At 41.8% G+C, this 18,238-nt stretch overlaps 1 protein-coding gene across 1 annotated transcript in view; it reads left to right on the top strand.

The window, feature by feature from the left end:
* The first annotated feature begins 1,567 nt into the window (after positions 1-1,567).
* Positions 1,568-18,238, top strand: part of FGF13 (fibroblast growth factor 13) — a 532,825-nt gene continuing 516,154 nt past the window's right edge. Inside the window, exon 1 of the mRNA XM_043459602.1 lies at positions 1,568-1,881. The gene's annotated coding sequence lies outside the window, so the exon portion shown is untranslated. The remainder of the gene's footprint in view (positions 1,882-18,238) is intronic.

Genomic DNA, 18,238 nt, shown 5'->3' on the forward strand with positions numbered 1-18,238 from the left:
TGGGAATGTGAAATTATTTTTCTAAATATTTTCATCTTATTTTATTTAAGCCACCAGCACATCTAAGCTTTTCATATGTGTTAAACACATATGGTGGTGCTAGTGGTAAAGAACCTGCTTGCCAATGCAGGAGACATGAGACCCGGGTTTGATCCCTGGGTAGGGATGATCCCCTGAAGAAGGGAATGGCAACCCACTCCAGTATTCTTGCCTGGAGAATCCCATGGAGAGAAGACCCTGGAGGGCTACAGTCCATAGGGTCGCAAAGAGTCGGACACAACTGAAGCGAATTAGCACACACACAGTGAATTTAACCATGTATTGACCAAGTGAAGGGAGTGGTCTAAAGTGGTTAAAAACACAAATTTCGGAGATAGGTAGACCAAGGTTTATACCCTGACTCTTCCATTAACTTGCTGTTTGAGCTTGATACTGAGCTTTGCTGCTGTTTCTGGAGAATCGGATAAATTTACCTCAGAAGGTTGTGGTAGGGTAGATAAGATGATGAACATAAAGTGGAATGGTGCCTGACACATAATGACTCCCCAACAAAATAGTGGTTATAGTAGTATTAATAGTAATATTTATGAAATTGGGGGTTGCCCAAGGGCTTTTCTTGATGCTCTTTTCTACCAAATCATGTAGCTCACTGTTCTTCAAACAAATTTTATGATGACCAGCAGTAAGAAATACATTTTATGGAGTGACTGAGTACACATATCCATAGAAGAAGCAAGTTTCACAGAACAATATTCCCCTTTACTATGTGGAATGTGTTCTGTGATATTCTAGTCTAAATTCCTATTCTACTCTGTTTATTTTATTTCTTTTCATTCTTAAATACTTATCACAACCTGGTAAATAGCTTTTACTACTGTATAATGGGCCATGGCCCACAGTTCGTAAAACGCTCACCTAGATGGATCTGGGAAATGCAGTTAGCACACTCAGGATCTGTCTTCTTCTGAATTAACACCTCGGCTAAGGTTTGGATCCAAAATAAATCTTCCCCGTTAGAACTCCCTCTGAGAACAATGAATGACAGCTGCAAAGTGACTAGACACCAGCCCTCATACTTTCACCCCTGGCCTGGCTCCTGGATGATGGCATTCTTTTCTAGACCCTTCTAACAAGTCCAGACCAAGATTCGGGTTTGGCCTGCAAGACCTGCCATGCATTTGAGAATGCGAGTATGTGTGTATGTGCATGTTTATATGTGTGCGTATGTGAGAGAGAGTGTTTGTAGGAATCGGGGGAGAGAGGAAGGGCTGCCAACTTCTCAATTTTTCCCTCTGATGTCATCTACCTCTCAGGTTTCTGCCAGGTTGAAGGGGAATGCCCACTCCCTCCGGAGATGCCTGAGACGGCAAGAAGGAGCCAGAGCTCCCACAGTCGCCAGCTCTTGGCTCCACCTCCCAGGTTTGTTTCCTTCGCCTTGACAGAGCCTTGGTCCAGTAAGATGATCTGACCACAGCTGGTCTCCTACACTTAGAACAAGTTGGAAGCAAGAGAACTTGGGGAAGGAATTTGGTTTCACTAAAAATAGCTGCAGTATAGACCCTGTGACTTACCACTCCTCACAACAGTCTGCTATGCACCACATGGGGTCCTCTGACCCCTGCCATCACTTTGGATGATTTGCCTGTTCTGCCCGGAGCCCTTGAACCCACGAGGGGCTTAGGGAGCTGGGGGTGCTTTGGTTCAGATGCAGACTCTTGGAAATCTCAGACCTGCATGGTGATGATATGATCAAGAAGCTTCCTCCCCCGTGGGAGCGCGTGACCGTTGGCACTCATAACAACAGGTCCCTTTAAGAGTTTGGTCCATGGTGGGATCCAGCTTCTTCCTCACCACTGAACCCATCACATCTCCACTTATAAGGTAGGTGAAATCAAAGTCTTTGGGGGAAATGCTACTGGAATTGTGATCCTCTTGGGTAACGTCAGCCCAGTTTTCCTCCGCCTGGGCCAGGGAGGCAAATGTCAGGGCAGGACGTACCTTAGGAATAAAAGTCTGAGTCCATGCTCCCAACCATGGTAATGTTTGGCAATTCTTTCCTTTCTTTGTCCCCTCTTGCCCAAAAATATTAGCTGGCAGGAAAGCAGCTCAAATGTTAGATTTAACCCTTTCTTGACTTCTCAACTTAGAGTTGCCTTTTTTCTAAAGTTGCCTTGGGCTTTCTGTCCTGTTACTAATGCTGAGAATTTGAACTTGGCCCAGGGCACTGGTTATGCGTGTTTGTCTTTTCTGCTGGTACAGTGACAGATAGTGACGCAGAGCTGCCTAGAGCAGGGATTCCTGTGGCTCAGGCAGGCCCTGTGACAGAGGGAATCCACCCCAGGTGCACAAAAGACTTGCTTGGATTCCCTTTCCTCCCTGCAAAACCCCAGTCAGGACACATCTCTGATTTCCAGCTTGTTTATAGCTACAGGCCTTGGGGAAGGAGTTGGAATTGAGGGGAGCTGAAAAATTCTGAGGGTGAGGTTAGGAGACCTCTGAGAGAAAAAGAAGTTGCCTTGGCGGTTCGAAGGTTAAGCACTAACAGTTTTTTGCTTAAGGTTAACTTTTGAGCATTTGCTATGCAAAGTACTATGCCAACATTCCAGCTTGCAAAACCAAGGTGTTTTCATGAAAACGAAGAGACATTTTAGTAACAGATATGCTTACTTTAAATGAAAACTACAGTCTTAAAATATTACATGGCTGGCGGAGACAAATCTTTTGACTCAGAATCATCATCTGTGTACATTTTGTAGAAGAGTGGATTATGGACGGACACTTGAACATTATATCCCTACTTTTTTTTCCTTTTACCCATCTTTGGGGTAGATGAGTGTCTAAATATCATACATTTGAAATCTTAAACCTAGGGAATTCCCTGGCTGTCCAGAGGTTAGGACTCTGTGCTCTTACTGCCAAGGGCCCAGGTTCAATCCTTGGTCAGGGAACTAGGATTCCACAAGTCACATGGCACGGCCAAAAAACCCCCTTAAACCTAGAGGAAACATCTTGGAAGTCATCTCATCTGATCCGTAGAGGGGCATGAATTAGGTTGAGTGACCACCTAGTCTGTACCTAGATTGTTGCCTCGGCTTTTCCTGTGACCTCAACATGAATCCATGGTGGATATTTCCATTTTGAAGCCACGGTTCTATTGACATGACATCTTACTAGTACTTTCTCCTTTCCAATAATACTTTAAGGTTTATTCATGTTGCTTCAAAGCCAGATAAAACTAGAATGTTTTGAAGTATTTTCCCCATGTTGAATTTGTGTAACCTTATGGCATCATTAATGCCAGATGCTGGTCTTACCACCCAAATGTGTTGTCACATTTCATCGAAAGTCATCAGGGGTTTTGCATTCAAACTGGGTATTCGTTTTATTGAAACACTCTATAGAGAAGGCGATTTGCTGGATCTTGCCTCTAAATAGCACACTTCTCTAGTACTTTGAACAAATGACTCCGCTAAGAAAATCACCGTGAACAACTTTTCAGGAATGCATTTGTCAGTAAAGCAACGCTTCTCATACTCTATTTCATGAACCAATGCCAGGTTGGCTGCCTAGGAATCACCTGGAAAGATTGTTTAAAAATATAGTTTCTGGGCTGCATCCCTGGAAATTCAGATTCAAAAGGTCTGGGAGTAGAGTCCCAGAACCTGGACTTTTTAACAAGCCATTCTGATCGTTCTGATGCATGGCCAGATTTTGGAGGCTCTATGAAAGTCAAGGTTGCCCTGCTTTTGTTTCTTTGTCCCACATCTCTTAATGATTTTCTGTTGCCTTCAGGAAAAAGTTCATACTTCATTTGGCATTCCCCAGGCCCTCCATGTTCTAGCCCTAACCCACCTTTCCAATCTGATTCCTTGTTTTTACTCTTCACATCCACCCCCAGTCAAATTGAATTGGCCACTCTTCATTTTACTTCCATGCCTGGGCACTTAACTAATGCTTTTGACTGCTGCGTCCTTCCTTACATCTCTGCACACCCAAATCTGCCCATGGCCTAGGCTTCACTGTGCGTAAGAAGGACTCCGAGGGTGTCTTTAAAATACCAAGTCCTAAAATTCACTTCTGGAGATTCTGATTCAGCAGGCCTGGAGTGCTCAGGAGCCTCAGAGGGTCTGATGCTGGCACGCTTTCAGAGACATTACCTCTAGCTCAAATGTCATCTCTTTATAAAACCATTTCTCAAAGCTTTCATGCTTCTCCACTCCAAATCCTAAAGCATTTTGTTTATAGATTGTAATTTAATACTTCCCTCTTTACCTTTTATTTGAATCATTCCCGTAAATCATCATTTCTCTCACTCAACAGACGTTCACTGAGTGCCTAATATAAAGGTATATCTTTCCTCGAGAACCCAGGCTCCTTGGGAGAAAGGATCTGTGTCTGTTTGTCCACGTGAACACCTTGAGTCTGAGTGTGCAGAGTCAGTGGACATTGTCAAGTTTAAATCACTCTGCAGTAGATGAAGCAAGGCAAGAAATCGTCCCAAGGATAAAGCTTTATTTTCCCTCAGAAATGTGAGTGTGAGGCAGATCCTTTCTGTCTCTATGCCCAAAATCTGAGATGTATGCACCAGAAGGGGATCTGAGAAGACTTCTGGGGTTGGAAAATCTCAGAGCACAATGATGACTGGATTCCAGGAAGTCTCTTGGCTTAGGTAGCATGGAAAAGCACCTGGCATTTCTAAATACAGTAGTTCTGCCATAAGGGAGGGACGAGCAGAGGAGGGGCAGGAGACACTGGGTGACAGAGATCTGCAGGGACTTCACTGGGGGTACACTTCTCCTCTGTCCTTCACCTGGTGTAGCAACTGTGGTTCCTCTAGAATCATTCATTATTGAAATGCTGTGGCTCTTTAATTATTTGGAGTTTACCTAAACACATATTAATATGTAATTGTGTAAAAATAGTGTATAATTATGTAAAACTACATAACCCACATTACTAGCCTTGTAAGTATCCTTCTATATTTCTATTCTCATATAATTATATAAAACATGCATATGTATACATAAACACATTTTTCTTATAGATTATTTTACAAAAGTTATGTCATGTTACTTAAACATTCCTGCATCTTATTCTTCTTGCCATTTACTAGCTGTGTGACTTTAGGTTCTCTGGTCTTCAGTTTCCTCATCTGGAAAATGAGGATAATAATAGTACTTACCTCTTAGGGTTATTATGAGTATTGATGGAGTTAAAATACATAAAGCACTTTAAAAAAGATATATATGAGTGCTTATTATTAGCATTATTAATATTATTCTCATTCAACAAAACCTACAAGTCAGCTGCAGTTGCTGGACTTCATTCTTTTTGATGGTTGCACAGAATTTTGTGATGGAGAACAATTTCTCTATTCATTCGACTTTTGGTGGACATTCACTTTGCTTCCATTTTTTTTTTTTTTTGGTCACAAGAAAGCACATTGCAACCTTCCTATACATACCCTTTTGCTTTGTTGTTCAGTCACTCAGTCGTGTCTGACTCTTTGCGACCCCATGTACTGCAGCACACCAGGTTTCCCTGTCCTTCACCATCTCCCAGAGCTTACTCAAACTCATGTCCATTGAGTCAGTGATGCCATCCAAACATCTCATCCTCTGTCGTCCCCTTCTCCTCCTGCTTTCAATCTTTCCCAGCATCAGGGTTTTTCTAATGAGTTGGCTCTTCACATCAGGTGGCCAAAGTATGGAAGCTTCAGCTTTAGCATCAGTCCTTCCAATGAACATTCAGCATTGATTTCATTTAGGATGGACTGATTTGATCTCAAACCAGACCCTTAACCTGCACTTTTGTTTTTCTTACTCTGAGACAGATTCCCAGGAATGGTATAGCTAGGTTAAAAAGTGCATATATACTGTTTTAAATTTCATTAAAGGTCACCATGTTGCTTTCTAAAAAGCATGTAACAAGTACACAATTCCATCAGTAAGGTATGGGTATACACCATTTCGGGCAATCCCATCAATGGTTGATCTTTCTGCAGTTTTTAAGTTTTAACAGTTGTGTGAAAAAGATCATCTCATTGTTATTTTAACTTGAGTTTCTATGGCTACTCATGAGTCTGAGTATCTTTTGAAAAAATTGTTGGCCATTTGGATTTGCTTCTTAGTGGCTCTTCATATCTTTTGCTTGTTTTTTGAATGGGTTGTTTCTCCTTGTCAGCTTCTAAAAGCTCCTCCTATGTTATTGCTATAAGCCCCTCATCTATTACCTGTGTGCAGCTTTGTGTCCAGTTTCTTGTTTTATTGATTTTACTTATTGGACCTTGTGCCAAAATTTTGAAAATATATATATAGTTAAATTTCTTTTATAACTTCTGAGTTTTAAGGATTGGTTAAGAGAGTTTTCCTTCTCCTAGGTTGCACATATATTTTCCTAGATTTTCCTGCAAGACTTTTACTGTTTTTATATTTAAATATGTCCTTACCTGGAAACTATTGATTTTTGGTATAAAATAGAAGTCCAGTTTTTATTTTCAAATATTTAGTTTTATTGATTTGGCTGTGCCAGGTCTTAGTTGCAGCATGTGGGACCTTTTTTTTTTTTTTTTTTTAGTTGTGGCATGTGGGTTCTAGTTCCCCAACCAGGGATTGAACCCAGGTCCCCTGCATTGGGAGCGTGGAGTCATAGCCACTGGACCACCAGGGAAGTCCCAAAATCTAATGATTTATTCTTCCAAATTAATAGCTAGTTCCATCTCTATTGTTAACAATCCATCTTTTTTTCCACTAAAATGAAATAATACTTTTGCCATGTATTAAATGCCTATGTATGGGACTTAATTCTTTATTCTCTACTTGATTCCTCTGTTCTAATTGCCTATTATTCCCATGCCACATGAAGTTTTGACTTCATTATGGTGACATTAGGGTATATCTGATATCTGGTTAAAATATTTTTCTCTCATTATTCTTATTTTTCATGGCTATTCTAAGGTTTTTATTTTTCCATATAAATATTAAGGTTATGTATACACATCTTCCTCAACTTATGATGGGGTTGCTAAGTTGTTTCAGTCATGTCCGTCTGTGCAAGCCTATGGACTGCAACCTGCCAGGCTCTTCTGTCCATGAGATTCTCCAGGCAAGAGTACTGGAATGGGTTGCCATTTCCTACCAGGGGATCTTCCAGACCCAAGGATTGAACTTATATTTCTTACATCTACCTGCATTTGCAGGCAGGTTATTTACCACTAGCGCCACCTGGGAAACTCTATGATGGGGTTCAGTTCAGTTCAGTTGCTCAGTCCTGTCAGACTCTTTGTGACCCCATGGACTGTAGCATGCCAGGCTTCCCTGTCCATCACCAACTACGGGAGCTTGCTCAAATTCATGTCCATCGATTCGGTGATGTCATTTAACCACCTCATCCTCATCCTCTGTTGACCCTTCACTTCCTGCCTTCAATCTTTCCCAGCATCAGGGCCTTTTCCAATGAGTCAGTTCTTTGCACCAGGTGGCCAAAGTATTGTAGCTTCAGCTTCAGCATCAGTCCTTCCAGTGAATATTCAGGACTGATCTCCTTTAGGATTGACTGGTTTGATCTCCTGGCAGTCCAAGGGACTCTCAAGAGTCTTCTCCAAAACCACAGTTCAAAAGCATCAATTCTTCAGTGCTCAGCTTTCTTTATGGTCCCACTCTCACACCCATACATGACTACTGGAAAAACCATAGCTTTGACTTGATCGACCTTTGTGGGCAAAATTCCCTTGTGGCTCAGCTAGTAAAGAATCTGCCTGCAATGCAGGAGACCTGAGCTCAATCCCTGGGTTAGGAAGATCCCCTGGAGAAGGAAAAGGCTACCCACTCCAATATTCTGGCCTGGAGAATTCCATGGACTGTATAGTCCATGGGGTCAAAAAGAGTCAGACACGACTGAGCAACTTTCAAAAAAAAAGAAGGAACCTGGAAGGTTGATTCAACAAAAAGAGAGAGGCGACCCTCCCCTCTTGATTGTCCATGGGCGAGGAGCTGCATGATGGGGTTATATCTGGATAAATCCATTGTAAGTTGAAAATACCCTGTTGAAAATGCATTGAATACACCTAACCCTACAGAGTATCATAACCCAGTCTACCTTAAACATGTTCAGAATACTTACATTAGCTTATAGTTGAACAAAATCCTCTAACACAAAACCTATTTTATAATAAATTGTGGAATATCACAGGGCTTCCCAGGTGGCTCAATGGTAAATAATCTGCCTGCCAATGCAGGAGCTATAGGAGACGGGGATTTGATCCCTGGGTCTGGAAGATCCCCCGGAGCAGGAAATGGCAACCCACTCCAGTATCCTTGCCTGGGAAATAGAGGAATCTGGTGGGCTACAGACCAGGGGGCCGCAAAGAGTCGACTGAGGGACTGAGCATGCACACAAGTTTGATATCTCATGTAATTCATTGAATACTGTAGGGAAAGTGAACAACAGAACAGTTGTATGGGTACAGAATGGCTGTAAGCATATGGATTATTCACACTTGTGATAATCTGACTGACTGGGAGCTGCAGTGGGGGCTGGTGCCCAGCATCACTAGAGAGTATGGGATCACATAGTTCTAGCCCAGGAAAAGATCAAAATTCAAAATTTGAATTATGATTTCCAGTGAATATATATTACTTTTGCACCATTGTGTGACCAATAACTCATAAGTCGAAGCATCATAAATGGGGGACCATCTGCAAAAATAAATTCCCTCTCTTTTCCTTGAAAAATCATGCTGGGAATCTAAATTGGAATTTTAAAAAGAACATTGGTTTTGTGAAAATTGATATTTTATGATATAAAATCTTATAATTCTTTAATTCATTCCCTTTTTCCAGATTTTGTTTTATGTCCTTCAGTCAGCTATTGTAATTTTCTTCCTACTGGCCTGATGTTTTTCTTGTTATATAGGTTTTTTCATTATTACAAATATAATTTTCCCATTTTCATATCTTGGTGTTGATTGCTTGAATAGAGAAATGCTATCTGTTTTGTATAGTAACCTTGTATTCTTTACCATACCAAATTCTCTAAATAAGTCTCACAGATTTTATTAGAGTGTTTTGTTTGGGTAGCTGTACAAATATACCACTAGCAGACAAAGAAATAGATGTCTTTTCTGATATTTGTTAGTTCTTCCTCTCTTTTTTTGGTCTTTTTTATAAGCTAGAATCCCCAAGGCAATGTTGAATAGTAATGAGGATAAGAAGCATTCTTGTCTACTTCTGACTTTTATTTGAAGAGGTCAGTGTTTTGCCATTTGAGATGATATTTGGCATCCATTTTTGGTAAACAATCTGTATTATTTTAAGAAACTTCCTTCTAATCCTGTTTCATTTAGAAATGTATTAGGAGTGCAGCTGAATTTTATCAGTTGACTTTGAAGCTTTTCTTGATACCATTAGTCAACCAGTTCTCTTTTTAAATTTACTAATGTAGTAAATTATGTTGATAGATTTGCTGATACTGAACCTCCTTTGCATTTCCAAATGTAATACTGTATATCAGTAATTTCTATGAAACAAACCAGCCCAAATCTCAGTGGCTTCAAAAACAACAATCATTTCTTCCTGTTCATGGTTTCTTCAGGTTAGTTGGGGTCTGGTTAGTCTAGTCTGGGCTCAGCCAAGTGGCTCTGCTTGTCGCTTGCAGGTCTGTTGGTCTGATGTGGCTGCTTTGCTTCAGGGAGTGGTGGCTGGAGCAGCTTTGCCCTGGGTGACTCTCATCCTCCTCCTGGGGCAAGCAGGCAGCCCAGGCTGTTTCAAAGTGACTGCAGAAGCACAAGCAGGGAGGCAGAAGTGCATAAGGCCTCTTGACGTGTAGGCTGGGGACTGGTACCCTTCGACCTCATTTTATTCCCTCAAAGCCATTTGGTTTCCCTGGTGACTCGGTGGTAAAGAATCCACTTGCTAATGCAGGAAACGCAGGATTGATCCCTGGGTCAGGAAGATCCCCTGGAGAAGGAAATGGCAACTCACTCCAGCATTCTTGCCTGCAAAATACCATGAACAGAGGAGCCTGGTGGGCTCCAGTCCATGGGGTCGCGAAGGGTCGGACATGACTGAGTGACTGAACAACAACAAAGTTAAGGGGCGGGGAAACATATACCATGTTGATGGCAGAAACTCCAAAATCACATGAAGAAAATCTTGGACACAAGGAGGGGCGAAGAATTATGGCCCTCCATAGCTTTACTTTACTTTACTGAAAGATTGTTGGATTATATTTGTAAGTGTTGTATTCAAAATGTCAGCATCTACATTTTAAAAGTGTTTATGGATTTCTTTTTAGTAGCCTCTTTTGTAGATTTGGGTATTTAATTACATTGGCTTCCTAGAAAAGAATTAAGGGGATTCCCATTAACCCACTCTGTAGATGACCCCAGCAGCTTTCTCCACTGAAGAAACCAGTGGCTGCAGGAGTACAAGGCACAAACCTAGAACCCCCCGCCCCCACAGCTGACCCATGCCACTGTGTGTGTTCTCAGGGCTAGACCTTGCACACTGCTGGCCTGACACCCATCACCAGCCTTCACTGCCATGTGTGCATACATGTTGACATCCTACAGCCATGGAAGTGTATGCTGATAGCCAGGGCCCATGCAGCTGGTTGTGGGCCTGGATCTGGCCCTTTCTCCTATCACTGACCTGCACCACTAAGCTCACCTGCAGCTAGGCCCAGCATTTATGCACATGTACACCTCCAATCTGGTTTCCACTGCCATGCATCAAAAATAATAAAATACTTAGTAATAAATTTAACCAAAAATCTATTTACAAAGCTAAAAGACATTGATGAAAAAACTCAAAAAGATAAAAATAAATAGAATGATATTCTACATTCATGAATCAGAGGAGTTAATATTACTAAAATGTCCTTACTACACAAAGCCATTCATTGCACCCTCTATCAAAATTTCAATGACACTTATAACAGAAATTAAAAAAAAAAAAATCCTGAAATTCATATTGCACCACAAAAGACCATGAATAGGCAGAGAAATCTTGAGCTGGAAGAGAGCTGGAGGCCTCACTCTTGTTGATTTCAAACTATATTACAAAACTATAATGCTCAAAACAGTATGGCATTGGCATGATCAAGGAAACAGACTTGAGAGGCCACCAAGGACACTAGAATATTCAGTGGAGAATGGATAGTCTCTTCAATAAACAGTATTAAGAAAACTAGATACCCATATGCAAAAGAATGAAATTGGACCTCTATCTTACACCACTCACAAATGTTAACTCACAATGGTTTACAGACTTAATTGTAAGACTTGAAACTGTAAAATTCAAGAAATCTCCTAGACCTTGGTTATGGTAATGATTTTTGGGGTATGACACCAAAAGCATAGGCAACAAATGCAAAAATTAACCAGTGGAATCATATTAAACCAAAAAGCTTCTGCATAGAAAAAGAAATAATCAGCAAAATGAAAAGACAACCTCTGCAATGGGAGGAAGTATTTCCAAATCATATATCTGATAAGGGATTAATATACAAAATCTATAAAGAACTCATACAACTCAATAGTGAAAACACCCAAACAATCCAATTAAAAAATAAGCAAAACAGAGGAATCGGGTGGAGAGGGAGGTGGGAGGGGGGATCGGGATTGGGAATACATGTAAATCCATGGCTGATTCATATCAATGTATGACAAAACCCACTGGAAAAAAAAAGAAAAAATAAATAAAATAAATCCCAGATTAAAAAAAAAAATAAGCAAAACACCTGAATGGACATTTTTTTCACAGAAGACATACAAGTGGGCAACAGGTATAAGAGGAGGTGCTCGAAGTCACTAATCATCAGAGAAATCCAAATCAAAACCAAAATGATATGTCACTTCACATCTGTGTGATTGACTACCATCAAAAAAACTATAGATAACTAATGCTGGTAAGGATATAGAGAAAAGGGAACTCTGGTGCATTGTTATAGGAATATAAATTGGTACAGCCATAGAAAACAGTACAGAAGTTCCTCAAAAAAATTAAAAAGAAACTGCCATATGATCTAGCAATTTGACTTCTGGGTATATATCTGAAGGAGATGAAATTACTATCTTGAAGTGATATCTGCATTCCCATGTTCATTCCAGCATTATTCACAATAAGCAGGACATGGAAATAACTCACGTGTTCACTAATGGATGAAGGGATAAAGAAGATGTGGTATATATATACACACACACACAATGGAATATAATTTGGCCATAAAAAGAAGGAAATCCTGCCATTTGTGACAAGATGGAAGAACCTTGATGGCATTATGCTAAGTGAAATAAGTCAGGTAGAGAAAGATATGGCATTCAGTCCCATCACTTCATGGCAAATATATGGGGATAAAGTGGAAACAGTGGCAGAGTTTATTTTCTTGGGCTCCAAAATCACTGTGGATGGTGACTGTGGCCACGAAATTAAAAGATGATTGCTCCTTGGAAGAAAAGCTATGACAAACTTAGAGTATTAAAAAGCAGAGACATCACTTTACCAACAAAAGTCTGTATAGTTAAAGCTATGGTTTTTCCAGTAGTCATGTACATGTATGAGAGTTGAACCTTAAAGAAGGCTGAGTGCTGAAGAACTGATAGTTTTGAATTGTGGTGCTTGGAAGATTCTTGAGAGTCCCTTGAGCAAAGAGATCAAACCAGTCAATCCTAAAGGAAATCAACCCTGACTATTCATTGGAAGGACTGATGAGGAAGTTGAAGCTCCAATACTTTGGCCACCTGATGGGAAGAGCTAACTCATTGGAAAAGACTCTGATGCTGGGGAAGATTGAAGGCAAGAGGAGAAGGGAATGACAGAGGATGAGATGGTTGGATGGCATCACTGATTGAATGGACATGAGTTTGAGCAAACTCCGGGAGATAGTGTAGGACTGGTGTGCTGCAGTCCACGGGGTCGCAAAGAGTAAGACACAACTTAGTAACTGAACAACAACGAACAACAATAGAGAAAGACAAATACTATGTGATCTCTCATTCTCTTACACACATATACACACACAGAGAACTTACATAGTGTTATTTGTCAATTATATCTCAATAAAGCTAAGGGAAAAAGAATTAAAGAGCTTTCCTTCTATTTTATGGCCTGGAGTAATTCCAATCATATTAACATTACTTTTTTTTTTTAAGTTGAATTGAAACAAATGAACCACTCTGTTATGATGACTTTTTCAGTGGTAGATATTTGTTCACTTTTTCCATCTCCTTTTTGATAATTGACCTATTCAACACTTCTTGTTGGGTTAATTTTGGCTTCTGAAGAATCATGCTTTTTTCCTAAATTTTCAAATTTGCTGCTATAGAGTTTAATGTAGTGTCATTTATAATTATTTAAATCTTTTATGTATACTTTTCCAATTCCAGTGTTGTCAATATTTATTCTCCCTTTTTCCTTAATGAGGCTTGCAAAAAGGTTACCTGTTTTGCATGTCTTTTCAAAGAACAAGTTTTGGTTATCTCATTAATTCCACTTTTTTTTTTGGCTGCTAAAAAGACTTTTCCTAGTTTTTGTTTGTTTGTTTAATTTCTGGTTCTTCCCCACATATCTTGAGATGAATACTAAATTCCTTTATGTTTGCATCTTTGTTCGTTAATACTGAGATTGAAGAAGATAATTATTTTTCTGAATAAGGTATTTACTGTGCCAAGTAGATTTTAGAATAAAGTGTTCTTTTAAATTGCTTTCTAGATAGTTTGTAATTTCACTTTTTATCCAGTGGTGTTCTAGGAGTGTATTTCTTAATTTCCAAAACAGTTATTCTTTGCATCTTTTATATTATGTAAATTTTATAGCTGTTATGCTCAGAAAAATCTTTCTATTATCTTTTAAAAATATTACTGCCTTTCCTCTGTGTCTTCCCTCTTCTTCTAGAAGACTATTCGTCAAGATCTACAACTCTCATATTTTCCTTCATGATTCTGTGTCTTGGTATTTTCGACTTCGTGCTCCGTGATTCTTCTTTCACTTTCACTTTCTCTTCCAGGTGACAATTTGGTCTCAGCAGTGATCATCCTCTCCTTCAATTCATCCCTGAACTGTAGTTGGGGAATTGCATTTTGTAGTTCCAGAAAGTCTCTTTTTGGTTACACTTGAATCTCTGTATGAGTTCTTTTGTTGTTATAGCTGTTGTGGTTGTTCAAGTTGGCATCTGTCTATCCCCCAATCAGTTTATTTCTTTAGACATGCATTGCTTCATCAACCTGCCACTGGGTGCTGGGTAAATGGGCATGGTTATAAAGGATTTAGTTGTTCACCCATAGCAGTCAGCTCAGGGTGGAAGGGGTCTCTGAGAGTCCCACAGAGGCTAGGAGGTCCTTAAGTGATGAGAAACTAAGTACCTGAAGAAAGCTGCTCTCTTCCCAGGTCTCCTTGCAGAGTCCCCCTCTGCTTCTTACTTCATTCCTTTTTGTTCTCTAGGAGGCCTAGGTGTGAAAGTGAAAGTCGCTCAGTCGTGTCTGATTCTTTGCAAACTCATGGACTATACAGTCCATAGAATTCTCCAGGCCAGAATACTGGAGTGGGTAGCTGTTCCCTTCTCCAGGGGATCTTCCCAACCCAGGGATTGAACCCAGGTCTCCTGCATTGCAGGCAGATTCTTTACCAGCTGAGCCACCAGGGAAGCCCAAGAATACTGAAATGGGTAGCCTATCCCTTCTCCAGTGGATCTTCCCGACCTAGGAATCAAACCTCGGTCTCCTGCATTGCAGTAGGATTCCTTACCAGCTGAGCTACTAGGGAAGTCCTAGAAGGCCTAGGAGACCAGGAATATAGGTCTGATACTGTTTCCTTGTCTCCTTGCACTGGGCTTTCCTGGGGCTGCATCCAGCTTTGCTCAGCAATCAGAGAAGTTTGCTGAGATTCCCACAATGCCTAGGGCTTCACTCATATTTGGTAGCTTTTTGGTTAAGGAGAGCCAGGCAGCCTGGAGTTAAGGATGGAAACAACTCATGCTTAGGTCACTATATTCTCAGGATCTTCTGTGGTTTCTAAAGAAAAAGAAGAAAGATGTTTGTATGATTGGACCTTAGTTAGACTGAGTCCCAGAGAGTTGCTCTTTAATAACAAAGGGCTGGCTATGAGGCTCGGAGTGGAACCTATATCAGTTTGGGGGCAATTGTGAAAATAGAACTGAAATGTCACAGTAAGAAGGGATCTATCTATCTATTTATATACACATATTTATAAAAAGTGGGAGTAGCTAGGAGAGTGAAGGTCCAGAAGGTTCATGCCAGAGGATCAAATGTCTCTAATAACTGCAGCTCGCCTGCAATACAGGAGACCCTGGTTGGATTCCTGGGTCAGGAAGATCCGCTGGCTACCCACTCCAGTTTTCTTGGGCTTCTATGGTGGCTCAGCGGGTAAAGAATCTGCCTGCAATGTGGGAGACCTAGGCTTGATCCCTGGGTTGGGAAGATCCCCTGGAGAAGGGAAAGGCTACCTACTCCAGTATTCTGGCCTGGAGAATTCCATGGACTGTATAGTCCAGGGGGTTGCAAAGAGTCAGACACGACTGAGCGAGCGATTTTCACTTTCACGAAGCATTGGAGGGGGTGAGGAAGCCAGAACTCACTGGAATTCTGAGAAGTTACCAGGTCTCACTGCAAAAGGTGACCTGGAAGTGGAAGCTCAGAGAGAGAGACGTGTGAAGTCACACTGAATGTCACAGCGTCCCAAGAACAGTGACTTTTGCTTCATTCCCACCTTCTAAGTCTGTTTCTCTCAGGGGCAAACTCTAACCTGGAACCACACAGTGAAGGGGCTTCTGGGTAACCTAGTTCCTGGCCTTGGTCAGGAGTGACAGTGGTCGCTGAGCTGACAACAGACAATTGAGCTCAGTATTCCAGCAGGAAGAGCAAAGAGGAGCAGGGTAGGACTGTGGCTGTGGAGAACTGGCCTCTCCAGAGACTCCTCTGCCTTTGGCCCCGGTGCCGTAGCCCTCTTGACTGCATGCTTTGATCTGTCTCTCAGAGACGTCCTCTCCACTAACACCAAAGCCACAGCATCATGCACTTACTGGTCGTGAATTCTTCCAGAATCCTGTGGCCCATGCTAACCAGGGCAAGACTGGTATGTGAGCCTTTCAACTATGTCAGCATCTGTCAGTGCAAAGTGCCTAGGCTTTTGCAACAGAAAGACCTGTGTTCAAATCCCTCTACTGCTATCTACTACCTGGGCAGGTAAATTACTCTTTCTCAGCCCTTTTCATTATTTCTAAATGAAGGGTGACAATCTCTAACTTTTAAGACAGTTACAAGTATGAAATAACAACTTATGTAAAGCACCATTTATTAATTACCGCTCCTCTTTTTGGTCATTAGTCTTGCTGCCTTGACAATGCTTCTAGTGCTTGCCTACAGAGAAGATAAATGATGCTGTTACTTCTTTCCTTCCGTAGTAAGTAGGGACCACAAAAGGGCTCCTCTTTTGCTGGCTGAGTGGCAGGGAGGCAGATCTCCTGTCATTGATCTGAGAGGCTCTCTCCAGAAGCAGACACAGTAAATCTTGACTTTTCAGTCTGGGTAAGGTACACAGAAGGTAGGCTTTATGTAATAGAGTGGAATGAATATGGAGAAGAAAGTAATAGGGAGCAGTCAGGCTAGACCCTGGGAGTAGGAGAGGCGGGTGAGAACATGGGAAGGAAAATAACACTGGAGGCTGCATTGGCAGAAGTGGAATGGAAGAGAATAAAGTATTTCAGGGGTAGGACTTCCCTGGTGGTCCAATGGTTAAGACAGCAAGTTTCCAGTTCAGGGAATGTGGGATTGATCCTTGGTCTGGTCAGGGAGCTAAGATCCCACATGCCACATGGTGTGGCCAATGATAAATAAATAAGTAATAAAAACAAATAAAATCTCCTACATATAAAGATATGTACGTGCGTGCATGCTAAGTTTGCGACCCTATGGACCATAGCCTGCCAGGCTCTTCTGTCACTGAGATTGTCCAGGCAAGACTACTGGAGTGGGTTGCCATGCCTCCTCCAAGGGATCTTCCTGACCCAGGGATAGAACCCACATCTTCTAAGTCTCCTGCCTTGGTGGGCTCTTTACCACTAGTGCCACCTAGAAAGCCCAAAGACATTGAATGTACACATTCATTTAAAAAAAAAAGAATTGCAGGACTGGGAAACTGAGTCCAGTGCATCCCTTAGAGAATATAGCCGCAGACTGGCAGGTAGTTATACCCACAGGGTAATAGGTACCAGCACACCCCAGCTATGTGCCAGGTGCAAGTCCATCCTGTGGCAGGTAAAAAATCACACCAACTGGGTACAGTTTCACGGAAGGAGAGTGCAGGTACAACTGTCTCATCATTAGAAACTCAGCTTGGTATTTCTGAACCATCTGCAAATTATCCCTCTATCCCTAAAATGTAACTGTTCTAGACAGTACCAGCAGGGTATCAGGACTCTGTGGGTATGTATAAACCCAAGCCCCAAACTCTGGCGCTCTAAAGAGGGTTGTAAGAAACTTTCCAAGAGAATGGAAGCTGGAGGCAAAAGGCACTAGCCACACAGTGACGGTCACTTAAACCACCAGAAGAAGAGAAAGATTCTCAGGATCTCTCTTCACCAAAAGCCTGGGCAATCAGACAGCGTTGGAGAGAAAAGGAGAGAGGAGTCACAGGCTGTGATCTCTGAAGGCAGATAGGGTTTGTGCCAGAAAATGCTCACTAGGGTTCAACAAGTGTTAAAGGAAGAGGGAGGAGGTGGGGTCAGGCAGAGGGAGAAGTTGATCTCGATACAGGTGCCTCAAAGCCTCAGCCACCAGGTGGGGAGCTGTGGCATGAGAGGCCATCTGCCAGAGAACCTGCGTTGAGCCCAGACGGCCAGGCCTCGCCACTCAGATGTAGGCCACCCCCGGAAGGACAGGACTTCCAGTGAGGGTCAGGGCTGTGCAGCAGAGGGAGACCCTGAAGGAAGTGACCTCTGAGGCTGCCCCCTGACCCACCCCCTCACAGCTGGCTAGGAAGCCCTTCCCGGAAGGGGAATCCCTCCCGTGGACACACTTCCCTGTCAACCACGTGGGCGATCAGGTATTGACAGGAAATGCATGAAAGCCCAATCTGCCCTGAGATCTCTATTCTTGCTCTAATGCTTGTATTTATTTAAAAATTCCAACATTTATTTTTATTTATTTATGTATTTGGCTGTACTAGGTCTTAGCTGCAGCACGAGGGATCTTTAGTTGTGGCATGTGAACGCTTAGTTGGGGACG

The sequence above is a fragment of the Cervus canadensis genome, chromosome X (assembly GCF_019320065.1).
Source record: "Cervus canadensis isolate Bull #8, Minnesota chromosome X, ASM1932006v1, whole genome shotgun sequence".
NCBI lineage: Eukaryota > Metazoa > Chordata > Mammalia > Artiodactyla > Cervidae > Cervus > Cervus canadensis.